The 13016-nt window shown below is 47.3% G+C and overlaps 1 protein-coding gene across 10 annotated transcripts in view; it reads left to right on the plus strand.

Annotated features, from left to right (window-relative positions):
- Rimbp2 (RIMS binding protein 2) overlaps positions 1-13016 on the plus strand; it is a 192566-nt gene that overhangs the window by 53274 nt on the left and 126276 nt on the right. For 7 of the 10 annotated variants that reach the window (XM_075978038.1, XM_075978042.1, XM_075978046.1 and 4 more), the window contains exon 2: positions 6459-6569. The exons of 2 other annotated variants lie outside the window; for them this stretch is intronic. The gene's annotated coding sequence lies outside the window, so the exon portion shown is untranslated. Of the gene's footprint in view, positions 1-108; positions 132-6458; positions 6570-13016 lie in introns of those variants that run through there. One more of the 10 variants, XM_075978034.1, reaches the window with a different exon arrangement.

Raw genomic sequence — 13016 nt, forward strand, 5'->3', positions numbered from 1 at the left:
TGAATAAGTAAACAGTCTTCCAGCCCCGTGCAGAGCAGAGCAGCCAGGGTTGGAGCTGAGAGAGGCTGGTGAGCACTGGGTGCTGGAGGGGAGGCTTGGCCAGCCTGTGGGAGCCGCTGACCCCATATCCCGTAAGTACCTTCTGTGTGGGATGGGGAGAGCCAGGTGAGTGACTGAGCGTCCACTTAGTTGGATGCACAGAAAGCCTAGCATTCTTACGGGCTGTAGCTGGCAGAAAGAATTGCTGGACCCCTGGGGCGGGGTGGGACAGGGGCAGATTTTCCAGCCTGCATGTGTAACTCACACTTCCAAACTTTCCAGGTTCTAACTATGGTTTGCATTTTGTTTGTCATCGGTGGACTTAACTGTAGACAAGTCCACAGGCCGATGTCAGCCAGGAGAGAGATCTTTGGCCTGGAGGTTAGCTCATGGGCTAGATTGCGAGAAAGGTGTTTGCCATCCCGCATCACTCAGGGCAGTAAGGGCCTCACAGGTAGACAGCTGTGGCAGGCTGCCTGCTGCCGCGTTCCTCTGAGGCTGGCTTTGCCCTTGCTTGTTTAAACATCACAGCCGAACAGTGTCTATTAACCCCGAAGATGCCTTGGGCGGAGCTTTTTCTCAGCATCCTATCCCATTTGAGAACAATGATTTTCAAGTTTTTGAGGCTGACTGATGAGACCATGAAGAGTTTAGGGGTTGAGTAGAATCAGAAAACGCTCAGGAAGATCTCAGCCTTCTCGCTTTGTATCCAGGGGGGCCGAAGGTGGCTCAAGGTAGTTTATTTTGTCAATGTAGGGTGAATCCAAGGAAACAGACCCAACCTTGTGGGTGGAAGGAACAGATCCTCTGCTCCTCAATGGTCCTGTTTACAGTAGAGCAGGTGGCCTGTGTTTGTGTATGTGGCTCGGCATTTGATGGCCGCGGTAAAAGGTACATCAATTAATCATGGCTTTTGTTCCCATCTTCCTACACAGCTCAGTTAATTAAAGCTCGGCACGAAGTGATAGCCTAGCTCTGCACTCAATTCTTCCACGCACGTTCCTCTCAAAGCTGTTATCCAGCCGGACCACTTTTGAATTAATAATCCTAGCTCCTGGGAAGACTCAGAGAGCAGTTTCCCACGCTTCGCAGCCGTGAGCAGACTATTCGGCCAGCCAGGTGGGACATTAGACCTCGCACAAGAGCCAGAATGGTGGTAGAGAAGCCAGTTAACTGATTCTATACAGAGACCCTCCCCCCAAGTTCATGCAATGTATCATGGACCTAGGAATTACTGTTCTAATAACACATAGGCTTAGGGGCTGAGGAGATGGCTTAGTGGTTAACAACTTGCCAAGGAAACATGAAGAGCAGAGTTTGGGTCTCCAGAATGCACAGAAATGCTGGGTGCACACAGCAGCCCCCCCACCCTGTAATCCCAGTCTCAGAAGGCTGAGCCAGGAAACTCCAGCACAAGTCAGCTAGCAAGATGAGCAGTATTGGTGAGCTCTGGGTTTGATTAACAGATGCTGCCTCAATGAATGAGGTGGAAGAGCAAATGAGGACGATTCCTGACATCAGCCTTGGGCTTCCACATGCACGCGTGCACACATATCCGCAAAGCATGCATACACAGACAGGCACACACGCACCTGAAAATGGATAAAGAAAAAAAAGCCATAGGCTTGGGGAAGGTTCCTGTAACTTGCAGGTTAGAATGATTTCTGTCATCTTGCTTTTACTCTTCTTAACAGTTTTCTTGTGAGCATGATGCCTCCGAGAGGCACGCGTGGCAGAGGGAGGAGTAGGGTTCTTGGTATTCTTTTTTTTTTTTTTTTTTGGTTTTTCGAGACAGGGTTTCTCTGTAGCTTTGGTGCCTGTCCCAGAACTAGCTCTTGTAGACCAGGGTGGTCTTGAACTCCCAGAGATCCGCCTGCCTCTGCTTCCCGGGTGCTGGGATTAAAGGCGTGCGCCACCACCGCCCGGCAGGTGCTTGGTATTCTAAGGAGGAAGTCAGGTGACAATCCTGACACATCTCTGCCAGGCAGAGGGTCACACTGGAGGGCTACACTTTGGTGTACTTTCTCTCTCTCTCTCTCTCTTTCTCTGTGAGTGTGTGTGTGGTGCGTGTGTGGTTTGTGAGCATGTGTGGTGTGTGTACTGCATCTGTGGCTCCAGGGTTGAGACCAGACATTGCTGTTAGTTGTCTCCCTTGATTGTGTTCCACCTTAGGTTTTGAGGAAGGGTGTCTCACTTGAACCCGCAGCTAGCTAGCTCCAGGGATTCCTCGATCTGGGTTGCTGGCATTACAGGTGGGCTGTGGGTATGGATGTGAGTTTTGGGTATCTGGGCTCTGGTCCTCACATTTTTGTGAGCAATCTCCTCCACGCTGTACTTAAAAAATGTATTATTATTATTGACTGCTTATACATGTGAGTGTGTGTGTGTGTGTGTGTGTGTGTGTGTGTGTGTGTAGGCCAGAGGGAAACCTAGTTGATCTGAGAATCCTTAAACTTTGCTGCTTATCTCTGTCTCTCCAGACAAGTATGCACTGCTATGCCTCCTTTTCTATTTTATTTTATTTTTTTTAAATTGTGTGTTCTGGGAACCAAACCCCGGTCTTTTGAAAGAGCAACACGTACTCTTAACTGCAGAGTCATCGCTCCAGCCCTATATTGCTATTTTTTGACTCATCAAATTTCATAAATAAACAATAGCACTTTGTACAATGACAGCTGATTGGTTCTCTGGCAAGGACAGTTTTGTCTTTCAGGGAAAACTCTGTCTTGTGAAAGGGAGAGCTGGTCGCATCTGGATTTAGGGTTACTACTCAATTGTCCACTCTGGGAATTACCTGCCTAGAATGTAGATAGGATGAGGTTGGGAAGCCCTTTAAGGGATGAGGAGATACCCATCACCCACACGACCTACACGCACGGTCAAGTCAACAGTTAGCATTGACGTAATTGTCATGCAATGTATTAGCTACAGACCCAGCCAGCAGCAGGGATTGCAGCTCTTCTTCATTGCACAGCTTTTAAATTTTCCTTGAGTTATTCATTCCCTCTCTTTTTAATTATGCCATCTTCAATCCAGATATTAATACTTATTCCTTACACCGAGCCTGGCGGTGCAGCATTCCTGCCTTAGACCTTCCTTAGATCCTCTAGCCCCTCCCCAAAGCCACATACAATTAGGGCACAACTGCGTACAATTGGCTGTGATAAGTGGCTAGATATTCAGGCGAGGGTCTCAGGACCCTCCTTTCAAGGGAACATCAAAAGTCAATGAGCCCAGTTGGGATGATCTTTTGTGAGCAGGCCCAGTTGAATTCCCAACCCCACCCCAGCACACACTTCTTTGCAATATCAAGGGTTTTTTGTTTGTTTTGTTTGCACACACACTTCTGCTTTGGATAGCTCATGGAGGTCAGAGGACAGCTTTCGGGGGTCGGTTCTCTCCTTCCACCATGTGGGGTCCCAGGAATGGAAGTATCTCTCACCCACTGAGTCTCATCACCAAATCTCGAGTTTTAAGCTTTTCAATTGGTTTTAGACATCTAGATAGGAGGTTTGGTTTGAACGAAGAGTCATTCTTGGATTGGGGAGGGGGGCTGCTTGATCCTGGAGAGAAGTCTAAAAATCTTAGTAGGTGTCAGAGGTGGGCTCAGTCTAGATGGCTGGAAGGGAACTGCGGAGGCTTCTGGGGCTACGGTAGGGAGAGAGGCCTTTGCTCTAGATTAGCCTTCTATCAACTTGTTATTTCTGTTCTCGTACCTAAGTGAGGCTGGGGTGGGGTGATATTCGAACACAGGACACCTTCAGAGTCAGGAGGAACGCCCACAGAGAGATTCAGTTCTCTGTTTCTAATATGGTGACCTCTTGTGGGCTCCATCTGCCTCCTCCTTCATCCGGAGTACTTTCATTAAATAGCCCCAGAAAGCAAGCCTTGTCTCCTGTCTAGACGGCCCTTCCTGCACATCCTCCTCACACATCCTCCTAATCTTATTAAACCCCAGCTTCAGATGAAATGATACATGAATGTTCTGCCCTTCTCCAGCCCCGAGTCCTGGAAGGACTGGATCTCATTCACCGTTGGTCTGGGGACCGCCAGGCAGGGCAGAGGTGTACGGCAAGCGCTTGCTTAATTGACAGAAATTGAATCTCGGTCACACAGACGGGTTTTCAGTTCTGAAGTCTGAGATAAAGTCTGGCTGTCTTTGTTCTTCCTGTCACTCACACTGTTTTAATTCCTGCCCGGGTCACTTGCGAGCCTGCTGATGAAACCCAGGGCCATTCACGTTGTCATCTTATCCCCTTGACTCCAGACAGTTGAAAAAATCTTGTTTTAGCCAAATAAAAGGGAAAAGGAACAATGTCCAATGCTTGTTTATCTCAATTAAAGGGTCTGGAGTTCAAACACAGAAACACAGCTCTAATCAGCCAAATATGAGTGACCATGGCCTGGGAACAAAGATTCAGGTTACCATGAGTTCCAACGATTTGTTTCATGAAGTTTTGTAGTAACAAAGTCCCAAATAAGGCAAGTTGCTTTTCAGACTCACTGGGGGAAGCATCAGGTAGACAGCTTATAGCAAAGATGGAAAACCTCTGCTGCAGGCCTCACGAGCTACCAGACGGATGTCTCTCTTAGCCTTTTGGTTGATAGAAAGGAGGGGTTTCCAATACGTTTATACATTCAGAAGGATTCGCTATTGACTGCCATGCTGTTAGCTCATGTACAGGGGTAGGTTATAAATGTCTATTTATAAGGGGACTAAAGGTGGCCCAAGGTAAATTATAACTGGACTCTGGACCTGCGACATCCCAACCTCTCCTCAATTATGGGGCCTCTAACCAGTGAACTGGGCTTGCAGAAGGACGGTGCAAACTGGCCTTCTGGTCCCGGGTGACATGCGGATATTTCTGTTCTGTGATGCCTGATGGCTAAATGGGCATCTCCTCACGTTTTTTGTTTTTTACCGATTTTTTTATTTATTTGTCTTATGGAAATACTTTCAGGATGATCAGTCCTGTTTTGATAATAAGGGCCAAGAGTAGAACAAGCCCCATGTTGACTTGTACGCCACTCACCCCTCCCCAACCCCGTTGTCATCTGGGTAATGAGCCTAGGGCTGGTTAGTTTTTAACTGCCAGCTTGACATGGTCTAGAGTCGCCTAGGAAGAGGACTTGCCTGGTGGTTTGATCAGACTGATCTGCAGGCATGTGTACGAGAGATTATTTTGATTGACGAAGGCTATGGGTGGGTCCACCGAGGGCAGCACCATCCCTAGGCAAACGGGCCCAGGCTATATAAGAAAACTAGCTGAGCACAAGCTTGCGAGGAGCCACTGAGCAGTGGTCCTCCATGGCTTCAGTTCAGTTCCTGCTGTGATTTCCTTCAGTGTTGACATCTTAGTGACCTTTCTATTGTTGTGAGAAGATACCATGACCAAGGCAACTTATAGAAGAGAAACTTTACTTGGGGCTTCCAGTTTGAGAGGGTGAGAGTCCATGACCACCATAGAGGAGGACATGGCAGCAGGCGGGCGGGTATGGTACTGGAGCAGTAGCTGAGAGCTTACATCTGGTCTGCAAAGAGGAGGTAGAAGGAACACACTGGGAATGGCATGGGCTTTTAAGACCTCAAAACCCACCCCCTAGTGACACTCGTCTTCCATCTCCACACCTCCTAACCTTTCCCAATGGTTCCACCAACTGGGGACTAAGCATTTAATCAGAAGAGCCTTTGGGGCAGGGGGGCAGTCTCATGAAATCACTGTAGTTGGACTGTGGCTTCAAAGTGTCAGCCAGATGACTCTTTTCCATGGTTGCCTTAATTCAGTCCTTCCTTCCTTCCTTCCTTTCTTCCTTCCTTCCTTCCTTCCTTCCTTCCTTCCTTCCTTCCTTCCTTCCTTCCTTCCTTCCTTCCCTCCTCCTCCTTCTTTTTAAATCTCAGCTAAGGAGAAGCTATCCCTAAATACATTTATCTTGCAGAGCCTAGAACCTGGAAGATTGATAACTCAGGGCCCACGGAGAGGCTAAGGGTGTGGCTTAGTTGGTATACCACTTGTGTAACATGCAGGAAACCTGGCTCAATCACTGGAGCACCTGCCTCCAATCATAGTACTTGGGAACTGGAGGTAGGAAGACCAGAAGTTCAAGGTTATCCTTGGATGCAGAGTGAATTCAAATCACCATGATCTACAAGAGACCTTCCTTGGAAGGGCTATACAGGAGTTATATGGTTTTTCATAGCTGCCAATCAGGAAATCTGAGTGGTGAAAAAGAAAGTTCCAGACTGGGAGGGGGCTGAGAATCTAGTCACTCACTCTCTCGGCTGCTATTGACACTGGAAGGGTAGCGTCACCCATGACTCCCCTGTCTCTCAGGTATGGAGGAATGTGGAAGAGACTGAAAGCCAACTAGGAGACACTTCTGCCTGCAGAAGCTCATGTGTGCTTTCTCCTGCTCTTTAGAAATGACTCGACACACCTGAAAACCATAGGTGCTCAAGACCATTTGACGACCCAACACGGGGACGAATCCTGCGTGTCCAGGCACAGGGAACCCAGCAGTAGTGCTTGGTGGTAAGTGGTCCTCTGGCCTTTTGGAAACTCTGGCGTCCCTGTGTCGTATAAGGGCTGTGTCTGGCCCTCGTGGTTTGGCAGTTTAGTTAAGACAGATTTATCGAGTGTCAGTTACGTCTCTGGTTTGGGAAGTTCAAGTGAAGAACACTGTGGAGCAAGGAACATTCAGACAAGCGTGACCTCCAGGTGTTTGGCACTGGAGTGTGTTAGGGGGGTGGTGTTCCTCAGAATGAGTGAGAAGACTTGGTAAATTCACGTTCAAGTCTGCCCCGATGCTCATTCATTACTCAGGAGTCACTGAAGCACACGGAGCAGTTCAGAAGAAAAGTGATTTCTTTGGGGTAGCATTTGGTTTGAGGCTTCCCGTGCAGAGAGAGAGGTGTGGCCTAAACACAGGGAAGTTCACACTGTGACCAAGAGATGGGGTTAAGAGGTAAAACATCAGTTGCTTCTGCTGCCACAAGCATGCTTTCACCCCGAACGTGGTGGAGCAGTCCCTGATGGCGGCTATAATCGCTCCATTTGCATTTGGGTTGTGAAGCAGTAAACGAGCCAGGAACTTGCCTGTGTATGAAGTGAGGTGAGGCTCTGGCAGAATCAAATGGTGGTGAGCCTCAGACTCCAGGCAGCAGGATGGCAGGAGGGGGATGATGTCTCATGGTAGACACAGCAGCTGCAGAGGAGTGGGTGATGGCCATGGTGGAGATGGTGATGATACTGACGGTGATTGGTAGTAGTGGTGCTCATTAGTGGCAATATGATGGTGGTGATGATGTTGATGATAGTGATGGTGATAATGATGGTGATGCTACTGATGATGCTGATGGTGATGATATTGATGGTGACCATAGGGTGATAGCAATATATAGTGATGGTGACAATGACACGGATGGTGAAGATGGTGAGGACAGTGACAATATTGATGGAAATGACAGTAATGGTGATGACAGTGCTGTTGAGGAAGGGACCCAGACACTGTGTGCTTCCTGCCCTTGAATTCACACCTAATCCTCTGATTTCTTTTGGCCTGTGAGGAGGCAGAAATGGTCTGTTATGTGGCTCTCAGCTGCAGGACGTGTGCTTGGTAACCTTTTAGCTCCTATGATGAGAAAGTCACAAATCTCACTGTACAAGGGAAGGAGATATCTTCAAAGGAGGGAACTGCCTGGAAAACACTATGTAACTTTAAATTTTTATCATTGACTCTATAATGGCATCAAATTAATTCCACAGTAGGTATCATTTGTAGCGAGCCGTTGTTTGTTCTAAAAAGCCTGAAGGAGTCATTGAAGAATGTTATGCATGGGGGCCTGACTTGGCTCAAGGAGTGAATCATAATTTCTTCATGTTTTTTTCCAAGTGTGCCCATTATTTATCAGCTCCAAGACAAGATACGTAACAGTTACCCTGTTGTGTTATCTCAGGCATCACAGAAGAGTGTTTTGAAGTCTCATTACTTTGGAATGTTTTCAAATTTTGGTTGTTCTGGAGCCGAGAGCTATAGGATGGACTGGACTGATAGCGTGCATAATTTTTTTTGGGGGGCTCCAGATTGTCACCTACTTGAACTGAACACACATGACTGAGAACCACATCTTCGCATAGCTTTGCTCTCACTTTGGAAGGGTATAGAACATCTGAATCACTTAACCACGAAGGGAAAGTGAGAAGCTAGATTTCATAGCTTTTAGAAACAAGAGGTCTTACCCATGGACCCAGAGACTTAGAGAGGGGCTGCTCAGTTGACTGAAGCGTGCCTCAGTCCCGAGGGCTGTCGTAGACTGTCCCCTTAAGCATGCCTTCTCGATCACTAGGCATTAGGGTCTTCCAGGGCAGAGTTTTATAGTCTGTAAGGAACATGATTGTCAACACTGTTGCAAACATACCTGCAAGCAGAGATCAGGGCTCCCTGGTGGGTTGAAAAAAATATTTAAACGTTTATTCGCCTGCCTGAGCTGGAAAAGCTACGGCATCCACATCTCTTTCACAGAAGCGTGATGTGTGTTGTAGGTCTGCAGCTTTAAATAATTTACCCTGTCTTATTTCAAAGGCAACAGAAGTGCCAGGAAAAAGAAATCACATTTTGCAGAGAGGCGTAAGAACGGAAATGTTAAAATGCCCCTGGATAGCTTCCCCGTTGCTTGTCACTACCACAACCACAACCAGACTTTGGTATTTCTTTGCTGAAGTTGTAGTCCCAAAGACACAAATATGCAAGTGGCGTGGTTGGTGTTAGATCAGAAAATGGGCGAGGGTTAATCTTTCCGGTTCGTGCTTGGACGTGTGGTGTACACAGTCTAACATTACCTGCTGGCGTTTGCTACAGGAGTTGGGCAAACATTTGTTGAGATAGGGATCTCTGACTGCAGCAGGAAATGCCCCCCCCCCCACCCTGTGCTTGAGAGTCTTGAAGTACACCATCTGTCATTTACCCTTCTGATAAGCCGTCCAGTACCAGTCTCCTGGCTTGGTGGACAACCACTACCTGCTGGATGTTATGATCTCTGCAAGCAGAGGTTAGATCCACGCATTGAGTTGTGTGTGTCGGGGGGGGGGAGGTGGAGAGAGATCAAGAGATCATTTCTTCTGTCTCTACAGAATCTGAGGGATTTTCTGTTTGGTGAAGTCATCCCCACAACCTGACATTTTCTGGAATAGTCTGCAGGCAACAAAAAGAAACAACAGTGATTAACAAACTTCCTATTGTATTAATGGGGAAAAATATAACCCTTCACTCATGGGGATGTGTTCAGAGACCCCCTCCAGGGTGTCATGGAATTCTGAACCCTACACTTACTCTGTTTTGTGTCGGCTCGTGACCAAACTTCATTTACAAATGAGCAACAGGAGCCCGGATGTAGCTCAGTGGCCCTGCATTTGATCCCCAGCTCCAAAACATATTAACTAATAAAGCACGTGGCAGAATAGCAGTCGATGACAAAATGGAGCAGCCATAGCAATATCCCGCAGTGAATGTTATTTAAAACTTATTATTTCAAGAATTTTCTGTTTAATATTTTCAAATTGTGGTGGGTGTGAATAACTGTGGCTGGGGTGGGGTGGGGTGACTGTAGAATTATTAGAAAAATCCTCACTTCCTTGGGAAGTGGAGGAAGAGGATGGAGAGTTCAGGGTCATTCTCTGCTATTTGGTAAGTTCAAGGCCAGCCTGGGCTATGCAACACACTGTTTCAAACTAGTGTGTGTGTGTGTGTGTGTGTGTGTGTGTTGGGGTTATAGGTGAGGTGGAGCATCTGCTGACTAGTAACCGAGTCTATGCTTTCATTCAAACTTTCTTCTTTCCATATATTTGCATTTATGAATTATCTCATTAAACAAAGTGGCATTTAACAGTGGGCACACTCAGGGAGCTACGTCTGAGAAGCGGGGACCCTGTCTCCTCTGTCCTCGAGATGCCTTGGGTTGCTTGCTACACAGTGGTCGCTTCCTGAGGCCTTGAACCACCAATCTAGGCTGAGTTCTTGGTGGGTGGTTTGGTGAGAACCCCAGGCCTTCTGGTCTGATTATAATGTCGTTTGGGCGGAGACATCTAGTTTAAGTGGCTTTTTATGTCATTATTCTTCCTGGATAAAGCAATTATCCTTTTCAAATCTGATTCTGTTTACTCCTTTTCCTTAAGTAGACAAGACAACATGGAGTGACTGTGTACATGTCAGAGACGGTGTCTGCCACAGGTACTTCCTGTCAGGGAGTACGTGAGGATGTCTGGCTGCAGGCCTGGGGTGCTCATGGCCCTGGGTTTGCCTCAAGGGCAGTGAAGAGTAAAAGGGAGAGGGAAGAAAGAAGGGAGACATACTATTGTAGTTAGGGTTTCTGTTGTGATAAAACACCCTGACCAAAAAGCAAGTTGGGGAGGAAGGAGTTTATTTGGCTTACACTTCCGTATTGCTGGTCATCACTGAAGGAAGTCAGACAGGAAGTCAGACAGGCAGGAACCTGGAGGCAGGAATTGATACAGAGGCCTTGGAGGATGCTGTACTGGCTTGCTCCTCACGGCTTGTTCAGCCTGTTTTCTTTCTTTTTTTAATTGGCTTTCTTGAGCTATACATTTTTCTCCATTTACCTCCCTTTCTTCCCTCTCCCCTTCTATCCTCTCCTGTGACTGCCACACTCCAAAGTTACTCAGAAGATCTTGTCTTTTTCTCCTCCTATGTAGATCCATGTATGTCTTTCTTAGGGTCCTCTTTGTTGTCCAGGGTTGTGGACTATAGGCTGGTTTTTCTTTGCTTTATGTCTAAAAGTCACTTATGAGTGAGTACATATCTTATTTGTTTTTCTGGGTCTGGATTATCTCACTCAATATAGTTATTTCTAGATTCATCCGTTTGCCTGCAAATTTCAAGATGTCATTATTTTTTTTTACTGCTGAATAGTACTCCATTGTGTAAATGTACCACATTGTCTTTATCCATTCTTTGGTTGAGGGCATCTAGGTGCTTTCCAGGTTCTGGCTATTATGAATAATTCAGCCTGTTTTCTTATAGAACCAGGGACTACATGCCCAGGGATGGTACTACTCACCATGGGCTGGGCCCTTCTCCATCAAAATCACTAGTTAAGAAAATGTCCTACAGCCAGATCTTATGAAGGCATTTTCTTAATTGAGGTTCCCTCCTTTCAGATGACTCTAACTTGTGTTAAACTGACATAAAACTAGCCAGGACACATCCTGAGAAGAGAAGAATATGTGTTTGGTAGGAATGGTGAGGACTCTGAAGTTGGCAGAATCCCATGGCAGGAGGTTTTTTAGTGCCTCGGAGAGAGGTCTCAGGTAGCCCAGTCTGGCCTTGAACACCTGATTCTCCTGCCTCCACCACCAAGTGTGTGGACTACAGATGTATGCTACCATCTCTGCTTTTATGTGGTGCTGGATTGAACCCAGGCCTTTGAGTATCTAGTGCTAGGCAAGCACTCTATCGACCGAGCCACACCTCAGCCCTCAAAGATCTTGATGTCGCGTGTTTCCCACTCGCTTTTGACAAAGCAAGTCCTGGGCCACGGACGACTGGCTCGTTTTTCTTTGTTCTGTAGACTAGAGAGGAATGAGGTTGCAGATGTGGCTGCATATTTAGGTTTCTGGAGTCACGACACCCAGTGACATCGCTAATGTTCAGGACTTTAGCTGACTGCTGGTGGAAAACCAGCTCAGAAGTCCCATAGGTAAGGACCGTAGGCCTGGGAGTTAATTGACCTCTTTAACTGAAGTGGGTGTTCTCTGGTTCTGGAACGGCTTGAGCCAGGAGCCCAAAGACTGTCTGGGAGAAGCAAGCTCCTTCCTCTTTCAGGCTGGCTTTGCTTTAAGAGCCCCTTAATGAGTACTTTGCACACAGGCCTGGCACACTGTCACCTTCTGTTGGCAGGCAGGGGAATGGTGCCATCATTGTGTGGTCTCCACACTTGTCCCTCAGGGGTAGTGTCCCCAGTCTTCATGGGCATCTGTTAAAGAACCTGTTTCCCAGATCCATGCAGAAGCTTAGGGGAGCCAGGATGTGAGAGCATTGAGACCATCCTTCAAACTAGGGAGGCCATACTTCTCAGGGTGCCTCGGGGGATGGGGAGTTACTTCTTTGCTTCTTCTCTAAAGGGTATTCTCAATTCTTTATAAAATACTGCATTTGTGTGTGTGTGTGTGTGTGTGTGTGTATACATACTATGGCTTTGTGTGGAGGTCAGAGGACAGCTTGTGGGAGTTTGTTCTTTCCATTCATAATATAGACCTCAGGGATCAATCTCAAGTGGTTACGCTGGGCAGCAAGTTCTCTTGGCTGATGAGCATCTTGCCAGTCCCTAGCTATTTGTCTTATGAAGGGAACTCATTGAAGAATTCAGAAGGGCAAGTACCAGAGAAGCCTTAAGAATCCAGAGAGCCCTGTCAGCACAGGGACCTTCTGGGGTGGTCCTGCAGGATGGCCCCCTCACCACTTTCTGTCTTTGGGTCCTACTGCTTAAGGATTAAGTTCAAAGGGGTGTGACTCACCTCAGGCATCCTCCGTGGGCTGGGGAGGGGACCCGGCTGCACTCTCACTGGACCATCCCCAAGCCAAAGGAGTGAGCCATGCTTCTGGCACTGTCTCTTGGATTTGGGAGCTGCTTGTTCTTGTAGGAGGCTGTCTTAGTTAGGGTTACAGTTGCTGTGATAAAGTACCAGAGCAACGTGGGGAGGAAAGGGTTTAGTCTGCTCACGATTCCATGTAACAGTTCATCATCAAAAGCAGTGAGGGCAGGAACTCAAGTAGGACAGGAATCAGGAGGCAGGAACTGACGCACAGCCATGGAGGATGCTGCTTACTGGCTTGCTCCCCATGGCTTGCTCATACACACACACACACACACACACACACACATCATACATGCACATATACACACATACATACACACAGACACACACACATACACACACACACATACATACATACACACATACAGA

This window comes from Microtus pennsylvanicus, chromosome 1 (genome assembly GCF_037038515.1).
Source record: "Microtus pennsylvanicus isolate mMicPen1 chromosome 1, mMicPen1.hap1, whole genome shotgun sequence".
Taxonomy (NCBI): Eukaryota; Metazoa; Chordata; class Mammalia; order Rodentia; family Cricetidae; genus Microtus; species Microtus pennsylvanicus.